Source organism: Platalea leucorodia (genome assembly GCF_965183815.1).
Source record: "Platalea leucorodia genome assembly, chromosome: 3".
NCBI lineage: Eukaryota > Metazoa > Chordata > Aves > Pelecaniformes > Threskiornithidae > Platalea > Platalea leucorodia.
Window position 1 is genome coordinate 91,287,138 of NC_138825.1, and position 12,681 is coordinate 91,299,818.

Below are 12,681 nucleotides of genomic sequence, written 5' to 3' on the forward strand. Positions count from 1 at the left end.
TTGAATGTTCTCATCAGGTTTAGAGCCGAGGCTAAAAAAAAACTAATTAAATCAGCAGGGGGCATGATTTCTTCAAAATATCACAGGATTACCCAGCCGTGTGGGGGGTTTTCTTTCTATTACACAGCGCAGGGCTGCCCACCAATACTGGTTTTAAAGATCTAATGTGGTTTCTCTCAGTTAACCTGTTCAGCCCCTGAGTTGCCCCATGGGGAAACTGCAGGTGTTATCAATGTAGTTTGGGGTCCTGCAAAGGGACCCTCCACCCCAGCAGTGGGTCAGTCCTTCAGGGTGTCGCTTTAATCATCCCAGAGTCCTTTTTTCTCCTTTTCCTGGGTGTCCGAGTTTCCTGGGGGCAGCCCAAGCTCCGGCTGCTTTGCCATTAACCTGCAGTGTGCTGAAGAAGTGCTGAATCACATCTGCCCGTGGCCGTGGATCATGGGCACCAAGCCCAAAGGTCCTGGTGGGCTGCAGGAGGCTTGCCTGCGCTCCTGAAATCCTTCTTAGCAATAAGCAAACAGGAAGGCAAAACTGAGACAAACATAGACCAACATGCGATGTCTAGGAGAGCAGGGGCCACTTTCGGATGCAGCAAGAAGAAAATCTGGGCGTTGTTCCAGCAACACAGGGACTACCACACCAGGAGGGACCCTAGAAAAGATCAGAGAAAGGTCCACCGAGCTCAATGCCCAGGCTCTGCCAGGAGACAGCACGTCTATAGAGACGGTGTATAAAAAGACGGCACATTTAGGGTATCCGTCCTCTTCTTCCAGAAATCAGTCAATAGCATTGGGATTTCTTGAGGCTGGATCCAATGGATGGTGCCTTATAACCACAAGTGGCTTTAGTCATGGAAAGGCTGTAGTGGGGAAGCAATCGAACATTTTGGGTCACCGTCCTCCCAGCTGAGTCTAGCTATGGCTTTCTATTTTGTACCAAATCTTGAATCTTGAGAAGCTCAGGTTTTTGGTCCTGTTTTTTCCTCTGGAATCTTATCTTTAAAGGATAGGCACTCAAGCTGTCTGGCTTTCCAAACAAAAAAGAGGGATGAATTCCTGAAAAAAAAGACTCTTCTCATTTTTAATTAGCAAACCCCAATTAATAGCTATGAGTAGCTTTAGGTGTGTGGTTTGTTTCTTTCACAGATGTACCCATGAAACGGCTTTACCTCAGGGAGCGTACCTAAGAGGGCTGGAGGTGACGGCGGCAAAAATAACCAGTGCTGATTATGAGCGTGGATGAGGGAGCACTGTAAGGACTTGCTGTCAGAAAACATGGTGTAGCTCTTAAAGAAAGCTTTTAAATGCTAAAATGTTGAAAGTGAAGATCTTCCAGTAGCTTCTCAGGGAATTTATTTTTTTTCCCCATATTTAGCTTGTTCCCAATTACGTTCCATTGCAAATGCTCTGCTTAAATACACCTGCAGACTGGATTCAAAACTGAGGGACAAAGCAAAGGTATAGTCAAGGGTAACTGTAGGTGAATGGATTTTACCCACTTTTAGTTCGGAATAATGCAATTTTCCCACTTCTTTAGCATGCCAGCTGGGTGAACTTGCTGTTTCTTTACCAGTTACACTGCCAGCTGGTTTTCATGGTTTTCACCTGCAGAATAGGCAGGACAAAAGCAGTGAAGGTGCAGAAGGCGGCCAGTGGGATGCTGCTCTGAGGTAGGAAGCGGTCAGGTCTGAGTGGCCACAGCGGTATGGACAGATGACAAAAGAAGGGAAGAGATCCTTCTTTATTTTTAGTATGTCATCTTGGATACCTGATCCAAAGGCTCGTGCTATTTTCATTATGAATTCTTATTCAAACTCCACCTCAGGTTCTTGGAAAGTTCAAGTTCACGTTTAGTCTTTGATCACTAGAGAAGGGGATTTTCTCCTTGGCATCAATGATAGCACATAGATTTGGGGACTCTGACTGTGTTTGTTTTGTCTTGCTATAAAAAAGCTGACAATTAAGACATAACTGTGTGAGCCGATCAAAGTTCAGAATATGGCATAACCCTAAATATGTGGTTCATCGTGGTTTATAAAGCAACACATTAGTTATTTTAATAATTACACAGTGTCTTTTTGTCTCATCCAAATTCCCTACTTTCACTTCAGTGCACTTATCTAGGCCTCTAATTAGGTCCCTTTGCTTCAGCCACTAGTAACTTTTCATGTGCATCTCCCCCATTCCGTCTTTTTAATACCTCAGAAAATAAAATGGGGCTGGTAAGAGGCCTGTTTGGGCTTCATTTCACAGGTCTGAGCCGCAATATGATATTCCAGTTTCTGCTAAGATGCTGTCAAGAGGACACCTGCATGCTCAAGCAGACTTCCCAGAAGATGAAGTATTTCAGCTTTGCTGCTTCCCCAGTGAATATGCAGGTGTGGATTAAGGGCCACCCACCTTCTTCTCATCTCAGGGATAAATCACGCACTCCAAAGTGGGCACATGTTACTACGACTGCCAGTTGCTAGAAAGCCTTGATGATGCATTTAAAAGGAGCTATTAAACGCTGAGAAAAACAATAAACAAAATATACAAACAGCTGTTTTCCACTTGAGAAATATTTTCCAACCATATTTAATGAAAAGGCAGAGGTGATAGAAGCCAGGCTGCAAGAAGCCTGCTTTTTCTTTCTCCCTAATCCCCCAACCAATGCACATGCAACTCCCCACGCAACACGCATCTGCCAGGCACCTCCTTGTTCTGGACCTGTAGGTCTCTGTCTCCTGCCTAGCCAAGACCTGCAGACTTCCCAGGTTAGTGGTTGAGTCTCCATCCCTGGAGGTATGTAAAAGATGTGTAGATGTGGTACTTAGGGATGTGGTTTAGTGGTGGACTTAGTGCTATGTTAACAGTTGAACTCGATGATCTTAAAGGTCCTTTCCAACCTGAACGATTCTATGATTCTATGAGGCTTATATGGGGCCCACGGCCCCTCTGACACTTTGTTGTAGACATACGTGCTGAATGGGTTGACTAGGCTGGATTGCTCGGTAACGTGGCATGAGCCACCTGAAAAAGCAGTGGCCTCAGGAATAAGTATGGTTCCATCAGGTAACACTGGCAACTTACTGTCTGGGTATTCCCAAGAGGGGAAAAAGGAAGAGGACATACACAAATAAAACCTGATTTTGTAGCTTCATGGTTAAGGAGAGGAGCAGATATTCCACATTCACTCACAATAAAATCCATACATCTCACCCAATGGATATAAAATAAGGAATATTTAGGTGTTCTTGGTAGCTTCTGGACATTTTCTTATATCCAGAGGACTGCAATTTCTTCTCTGACCTGGTTTCTACCAGTGCACAATCTTGCGAAAGGCTGCACAAGCAAACCCCTTGCTGTGGCAGCTGGCTGATCTGCGTTGGTGTCTCTCCTAGGAGGCTGCTCACGGGGGGGATGCACTTCTGCAAAGGTGGCTGGTAGGCCAGTTTGTGATTTGCAGCCCTCCGTGACATAGAACAAGTGTTGAAAGCCAAACTGCTCTTTTGAGACGAATGGAAAGCCTTCAGCTACTTCCACCTCGAGGTGGAAGTAAGAAGGTCTTTTCCCTGTGTTCATTTGTTTGCTGACCCCTCTCTGGAGCCCATCAGTTTCAGCCTCATGTGTTTTAAGATGAAGTGACCAAAACCAACTAAAGCATTCAAAACGCAGGAGGACCGCTGACTTGCTGAGTAGCATTTTCTCACTTCTCTATCCCAGTCCTTTCTGTGTTTTGCTGAGGGTGCCTAGATCAGAGCCTGCTGTTGGATTATAGCCCCAAAGGTTGTCCACATCTTCTCCAAAATGGTCAGATTTAACTGAGAAATGAACAAGGGCACAGGACAGCTCAACTTATTTCTGTTAAGGCTCATTATCTCATTCTAACAACAGCCAATTTCCTCTGTCATCCTGCTTCATAAGTGCCTTTCTTTTGCCACTTTTTCCTGGAGTTTCCCTAGTCCAGGAGAGACCGATTTACCTGAAAAAATCCTGTCCTCTGCAAATTGTTACCTCCAAGGTCTGTAATTTTAAAGTCTCTAAATGTGTTTTAAAATGGTTGCTACGTTTGCTTTCTCCCAGTCTCTCATTTCAGTTTCTGCTTTTAGCAAGAGTTTGACCTTTTTTCTTTTGGTTTGGTTTGGTTTTCCCCTTGTAAACAGATGAAGAAATCTCTTCTATGTAGCCCCTGCTCCTTAGCCAAAATCATAACTGGTTTGTGATGTGTGGGTGGATATACATAATCTTGAAAGTCTCTGTGACTTATATCATGTGAACCACCTCCCATTTTGCTATTTATTTAGCAAAATGTAAGGGCATTATTTGTTTTTCAGTGTGTCAATATGTTTCCAAGTAAATGCTATGTACAAGATGATCATTACGTAAAATATTCATGAACTTAGGGACTGGGAGAGGAAGTCCACATCTGTGCTTGCAAACATGCCTGGTACCAGTCTTTGGCATAAATATATACATATACACACACACATATATATATATATACTGTATAACCTGCATACTCTCCAAAAGAGGGATGCTGCATCCAGGTTGTCCGTGGGAGCAGTGCCTCTGGGAGCAGCAGGGATTAGCCAGGATACTTCCCAGCAGGGTCCATGCTTGTTGGGAAGAGCGAGTGCTGGCCCAGGCTCCAACAAGCTTGTTGAGCTGGAGCAAACCCCAGGCTTTACATCACGGGGCTCACACCTTTCTCACACCACTCGTAGGTGTCACCCCCATCTGCAACTGCTGCATCTGAGCCACCAATTTGGCTTTTGGAAACCAAAAGGAGATGCAGCGCGGCGGGGAGGGGAGTTCAGCGGGCTGAGTCTCACAGGGGCTCTTTTTGGTTTTGTTGCCCTGCAGGAGAACTGCATCCCCTTAGATATATTTTGTCCCATTTTTAAAAACTGAGGCCATTCAGCTGGCACTCAACTTATCATACACACCCATTGGGCTAAATTTCTGAAGCAAAACGAGTGATATTACAGCAGAGATGGGTTTCTCGCTTTACTAGATTATGTCGTCATATTGATGTATGGATACCCGGGAACGCATCTGTCTTGATTTACTCATTGTAAGTGGGCAATGCTCTTTTTGTTTTCCAACTTCTCAGCAATGCAGACCATTAATTAAAATGTATGGCTCTCTCAAGTGCTATTTTAATTGCATTTCAATTCCAACTTAAAGGGCCAGCAAATAATAAGCTGGGTATTATGTACACTTTGAAATGCTGAGAGACGTAGGGGGAATAGACAACTCCTGCAATCAATTTGCTCTCACACACTGCTCAATTCCTGAACGTGCCATTTGTTTGATTAATGGATGTTATTTTTTTCTGTAAAAATCAACAATTTTAATATTGTTTTCCATCACAAACTATTTGTGCCTTGCTTGTGGATTAAGGACAAAGTTCTTTAGCATCTCTCTCACGTGCTGCTGAAATCATTAATAAGAGCAGCCTCTCCTGACCTGGAAGGATGGGAGCTCTACCAGGCACCTGCACGCACGTGGCTCGGTCACTCCGCCTGCTCCTTCGCATCCGTATTACTCTGTTGCCTGCCCTCCACCTCCTCTCAACGAACCTCTCCTGGCCTTTTCTTCTCACCCTCCTTTCTCCCTTCCCTTTTCATCCTCCTACCCATTTCGGTGGGTGGGCTGTGTGGAAAGCCCGTGTGCCCATCCAGGGCAGCCTGCGGTGCTGCAGGGCGGCTCAGCTGGCCAGCAGACAGCAAAGGCTCAGTGCTGCATCAGCTACAGTAACAGGGTAGAGGTTCACACCTCAAGCTCCCAAACCTGGTAGGGCCATTAATACCTTCACTTTCATGTTCAGCTCACTGGCACCAAAACTCACATTGCCTGTGGTCCTGCCACCCCCTTCTGCCCCACGGACCCCAGGTCCCACCACAGAGGGGACATCTCTGCAGGGAGATGAGAAGCCCCAAAGCTGAGTGGCAAGACCTGGATGTCACTGTCGTCTCACGCGCCCTCTTCCACGGGGATCTCCTGTCCAAGCAGCTTGACTCATTCTCACTCAGCATTTATCAGCAGAGCTTTAAACTTTCCCTCTTTGTTCAATGCCATCTTATCAAGGTTTTCTCTTGATAGAGAGATTAAGTAATTATGTTATGGTTGAGCAGCTGCATCCTGCTCCTGGTCACCACCAACTCCATCAGAAATACCTCCTGAAAGCATTTCTTCCCACATGCCGCTTTTCTTTCTTAGCAGGAAAATCAGACAAAAATTGTAGGATTGAAAGATCTTTTTAAAGTTCCCATTAATATTCTTACTAGAGGTACTGAAAATATATATTTTTTAAATACAGGAAGAGCTTTCTAATAAGACGGTCTACTTCTTGCTTTCTGTAGCGCTTTCTTCTCCAGCCTCACTTTTTTTGACTTGGCCGGTGCAAAGGGCTGGAGCCCACCCTCAGCCGCAACCCATCCTCGCACGCAGGTTTCCTGGGCTGGGGCAAAGCCGTACTATCTGCTTGCGAGTGTAGCAGAGGAAGGCTTGCCTAGCAGTTTCCATTCAGCTGAGGAGGTTCTTTTGGCTTCGGGAGGTTCCTGGTTGTTTCTGAGCTTTGTCAGAGACTTGGGGCATGACATGGGTGCTGCTGGCATGGACAGCAGTTGTGTTTCAGCTCTAGCTTGCCTTTGCCAACTCAGTCCTCAGCCTCCCTCTTCCCCATTTCCAAAGTGTCACTAGCAATATTTCACAGCTTCACAAAGGGATGGTGGTTCACAAAGAGTTTCAAGAGGCTAAAGGTTGTAGAGGACGCAGAGGCACGTACATTTAAAGGTAGTTTAAAGTCAGTATATGGATATATATTTGTGGGAGCCGTACTTGTAACAGAAGTAACTGTTTCTTGCTCTGTATTCATGCTTTCCTAAACATACCTCCTTACATGTGCTGAGCATAGCATCCGTCTGCCCATTAATTTCATGTCCATATATATGAAAATTAGGATTCCTAAATCATCGTTGTAGAGGAAATATTTTTCGTTATTAACTATTAGCCTCAGAGTGGCCCATTCGGATGCAGTCCACTTGGCACTCTCATAAATTTTATACCCCTCCTAGGAATATATAGATTAATCCTGTATTTAAGAGTGCAGATGGTATCAAAAACGATGAGCAGATGAAGAGACCATTGCCTTTGACAAGAAGAATCTGTGTGATGCACATATGAGCAGCTGAAATGGGCAGCACCTGATGCCTGCCATAACATCCCATTACTGAACACCAGACATGCTTATCGTGTACAAACGGTGAGGTTAACAGATTTCATGCCAAGACTCCTAAATTCTCATACTGGGACTTCTCATTTTCCATTTGAATCACAGACCTTTGAACCATCTTGCAGACCCAGTTATTAATTTTTTAAAAAATCCAGTTGCAACAGATAATTCTTTAACTTACACAGTATAATAGCTTTACTGCCTATTTCATCATTTGTTTCATCACCTATCTGTTACATGTTAAAGCTTGTCCCCTTCAGTGGAGGAGAGCATTCCTGACTTAGACAGTAGCAGACTTCTGATTTATTGAGATTTCCTCTCCCTCTTTTATCAAGATGAGCAAGAGTCAGCTAATACAGAGAAGAGCGTGTCTAGTACTTGCTAGGCAATCTGAATTTGTCTAGTATTCCTTTAAATATTTTAATCAGACAAGTGGGAGGAGGAAGCTTGGTCTCATTAATCAGTACACTGAAAATGTTCATGGATAAGCTCCTGAGGGAAGAGTTGCAGGATGTGGGTTATTTTAAGCAGCATTTGCCTGTCTATGCAGAACTGGAAATGCTTGTGATCTACAACAGTTGACAAATAAAAATTTGAGCAATTAGGTGAAGCCAAGGAAACCTGTTCTGTGCTGAATTACAAATCACGCTACATGGACAGGTCCGAGGGAGCAATTGCACTGGCTAATGAAAGGCCAAACAAGTCTAATTACATGACAATGACATCAAATCCAGCTTTTTCTCTCCCCTCAGACCCACATCAATATGAGAAAGGGAAAATCTTGGCATGTTTAATTCATCATCAAGCATTTAAAATGTATTAAACACCCGGGGAGCCTTAAGAACTTAAAACCTCTGCTATTTTGAACAAATTAAAGTTGGCTCCGAATAAATGTTAATTTCCCTTTCACATGTTGCCTCTTAACTCAGTAACGTGTCATCCCAAATCCTTTCCCAGTGCAGTGTGCCTGGGCAGGTTTGGTTACACCAGTCAGATACTGATGTGGGGCATGGTTAAATTGCTTCAGCCTATACTAGCTAGATATATAGATTTACTGAAAGCACATTTTAGGTCAGTGGTTACCCATAACTTAGCAGCTGACTTACTCACGGAAGACACCAGCTATACTGCCTGCCAGGCTGCCGTTTGACAAAGATTCCCTTTGATGGCTCCCATCCTGCCCTGTCTCTCAGCGCTCCCAACCCCATGCCACTGCCTCAGTTTTGCCTTCACAGCTTTTGTGGGACCATAAAATGACCCCAATCTGGGTCTTAAATGAACCTTCTTTAATGGATTACTCTTAACTAGACCAGTTCCTCAGCCTGGTTCACTGTATGGCCCCAGACACAGAAGTATTGGTGTGATTTTCCCACCAGCTGTAAGTGGGATAACCGCTTGTTATCTACTGTAACTATGATTATAGAGTGACCTATAGCATTTATGAGTTCCAGAAATAAGTAAACAAACACATAAATAAAACATAATGGCCTTCACCCAAATGGCCAACTTGTGTAAATCTGCTTAGGTTTGCCTGATTTACAACATTTGAGATCCCAGATCCCCTCTACCTCACCGCATACAAACACAGGACGTGTAGATAGCATCTGAAAAGAACTGTCCCTTATCTTAGCACACATAAATTATTTAAGCTGACAATAGTTATGCAACAGAGCCTCCTATTGCTGCAGTACCTCTGCTCACTTACATGTTTCATGCAGACAAGACCACCACATGGGATAAGGAAGCATCTTCACAGAAAGAAGCGCTGAGATTTTTAGAGATAAGAGGTCGACTTAGAAAAATGCACATTGGCACCCAAAGATGAACACTTCTTAAATTTGCAGAAGTGCCTGGCATGCTGAACTACCACTGAAATGAAATATGCATCCAAGCACATTGTCCAAAATTCACATGGGACATTTATGGTGGAAGTGACTGCAAACAGGCCAGCTCCCCAGCCCCAGCCATGGAGAGGCACTGAGAATGACTATTTTGGACTCAGTGGCCATATTTTTGTTAGTAAATGAAAGGGACCAGAGCTCACTTTCTGGCCTGATGCTTAAGTGGCCTGGCAGAGTTCACAGAGGACATTCCCTGAATTCCCTCTCCCCCCACCGATGTTTAAATGTGGTGGACAATCACGTGCCAGGATTTGATCCAGTACCCCAGCTCCATTTTATCTACTCCAACAGACAAGTCCTTTGAATATCAGAGGCAAGTAAATAATGAATTAATTAAAGTGATTGAAAGAAAGATTGAAAGTATAATTAAGGTCCAAGACACAAGGCAGAAATATTTCAATCACCTTGATACATGCAAAAATGCAAAACAGTTTGGTGGTGAAAAAAAAAACAGTCTCTAGAAAGAGTCCAAACCCTTTCTAAGGGCACCTGGGCTGTTGCCTGGGGTCCTGTGAGGTGGTCCTGTGACACCCTTCCATTTCCACCTGCACATTTGGGCTGGCCCTCCCTGCTTCAGCCTCTCTCATGTTGCCTGAGTGATCCTGGACATCAGTTACAACCCACGAGAGTCCATGCTGGAGATTTTCACAGCTATAACTTCAAGCCTGATTTAGAGCCACTTGAAAGAGGCTCTTTGGGATGTGTCTGTAGAAAGGAGCAAGTTCTGGGCCAGCTTCTTCTGACCAAAATCAGGACACCCTCTGTTAGTGAATTGGAGAGCACCAGAGGTCCCAAATGTCTCCCTATAGCCTTCATCCCACGGAGCCCACAGTAGGATGGGCTGACGGAGACGAGCCACCGGATCTGGGAGTCCCTGGAAAACGCTCCCTTTTTCCCACAAGAGTGGTCTGGAAACGTACACACCTGCTCTCTTCCACCTGCATTTCCACAATGGCAACAGCAAGCTCACAGCAGCTTCAAAGTTAAGGAAGGGAGACTGGGAGACTCTTTTTTTAACACTGAGGTGCCATACTCTACCTGTTTGTTTCTTTTGAACACCCACACACCTTGGGTGCAGACTTCAGCCATCAAAACATGCCGCTGCAGAAACGAGCTCCTCCAGGAGCTCTTTTGAAATAGTGTCAGGGAATGGCACTATTTCAAAATAGTTGGTTAGGTCTTATGACAAGAGATAACATTACCTATATCTAGTCTCAAAAGTCTTTGGGAATCTTATTTTTTTAAGCTTCTAAAGCTTGCTGTGCTTGCTGGGCAGCAATAAAATGGACAACAAAACCACAGCTGAAATATTTGGACAGATGAGCTACTATGAAGTAGAGTTTTAATGACAGATGATGGAAGTTGCCAATAAGGTTAAAATTCATGGATTTCAGTAAAGTACTAGATTTCTACTTAAACCCCAAGGATTTGTTGTAAAGAAGTACTTGCAACCTTCAATAGCCTCTTCAAACCATCTCTGTCATAGCCTGACTGCATGCATGGGTATTTTATTAAAGATGGTGCATGGTACTTTAGTGTTTAGGGACACCAGATTCATGAGAGACATTGTACATGTTAGAGAAAAGATCCCTACCCCAAAGTTTTTGGATGAACTGTGGGCACTGGGGAGCCGAAGATAAGTGTGAGACAGTGTAAAGTGACACAAAAGCAGAAGCCATGTTCTGCAGTTGCAAAAAAAATATTAAATTGCTGCTTTGAAGACATCTTGATACTGCAGTTGTGACCATGAAATCAAGCTGAGGTTTTGGAAGAGAATAACATGGTAGAAGGATGAGAGGATTTTGTGGGCTGTGATTTGTTTATTTGAACTTTTCCTTGCTCAGAACTTACCCCTGAAGCAATCTAATATCCCATGGAATAATGACCCACCTACATTCATCTCAGCTCCATCAAATACTATGATTTAGAGAACAAAGACAACATCTTAAAGGGTATTTTGTTACTGTTGTTCTAATGGAGCTAAAAAAATAACATGAAAGAGGTTAGATATGTTGCTTGCTGGTATAATTCTTCAAGTTTACTTTAGCAGCTGTATGAACCAGGTTAATAATGTAATTACAAAAGCCAGCAAGTTTGATTCAGTGTTAAAATAATGGCAATATTTATTCAGAAAAAATAACCCTAAACCACATTTTGTCAAGGTATTGATTATGAAATGCATGTTGGTTGTATATAAACTATATTAAGGGAGAAATTTTGAAACACCTGGAAGGGACAAAGCTGTGATTATCTCTAGTGGGAGCTAATGCATACCCTAAGAGAAGACAGAAAAAGTGAAATGGGACATTTTGTGCTATGTGTGTCTCTTTTTCTCAGCATAAAAACCAAATATATATAAATAAGCAGCTGGTCTCCTTCCTCCCCCTCCCAAAAAAAGTAAACAGATTTTTTCCAAGTAGCAGGAAGATGATGTGAAATAATTATGATGTCTGTAATCTAGGAATGAGCAAAACCACCAATTACCATAGCAAGACACTTCAAATGCCATCTTTTGGGAAATCTTACATTTCTAAATAATGCTGTCTAATTAGAATCTGACTGTCACTGAGCATATATGCGCATAAAACTAAATATTAAAAGCAATGAAGTGTCTGGAGTCCAAACGTGAGAGGACCCACAAAGCGAGGATGCAGATGCGTTTCTGGTAAGCAGAGCCTTACAGAGCAGTAATGCAGCACTGCAGTTTTGCTGCTTTCAGGGTTGCTGTTTTCCATTTGCAGTGTCCTTCCAGTTATTCCTCATATATATTCTCTTCACAGAGACGGCGATATGCTCTGTGTCTCTGATAATACTGTGCCATAGTCAGACTGCCTGCTATGGCACAAAGGTAAGTTTTAGTGTCATCTCCCACACCAGAAAGCACCGAGTTGTTCAGACTTCCAAAAACCTGGCGTGGTCATGCCTTGATCTCTGCAGTCCAGGGATAAAGGGCCATATTCATGTAGCTCATGCAGAGGTGTCTAACCCAACTTGCCCAACTCCCTCCATCAACCATAGGGATAGAATATGGCAATGGAAAGTCTACATCAGTCATTGCTATCTTCGACGCTGGCTCTGTTGCAGATGGTCTGAACACATCCTTTTGTGACTACTGGCTGTTTTGTATTTATTTCTCTACTAGTTAATAAAGCAAGATACTTGAAAACAGAAAGTTAGGATTTCAGATCTCCATTGTTTTCCTTTTGCTCAGTTGTTTGGGGTTTTATTCCAGATGATGGAGATGCCATCTCCTGTCACCAGTCATCTAATTCGCTGCTCTGATGCTTGTGATGAGCAAGCTGCAGGCATTACAAGGAGGCTGGAGATGTCCCCATTGGTTTCACTACAGTGCCGATTCCCAGCGTACCAGAAGTCATGGTCCTAGCCCAGTGCATCGGAGAAAGGACAGAGAATAACGCCCAGCTAGAGCACCTCTTTCTGACTTCAGGTACCGAAGGGGTTCAGGGGGGCTCTTATGTCTATACAAGCTTGAGTAAAATTCACTGAAGTTTCCTTCTCGTTCCTCCTGCCTCCGCTGCGAGCTTGCCTCGGGCCAGCCCTC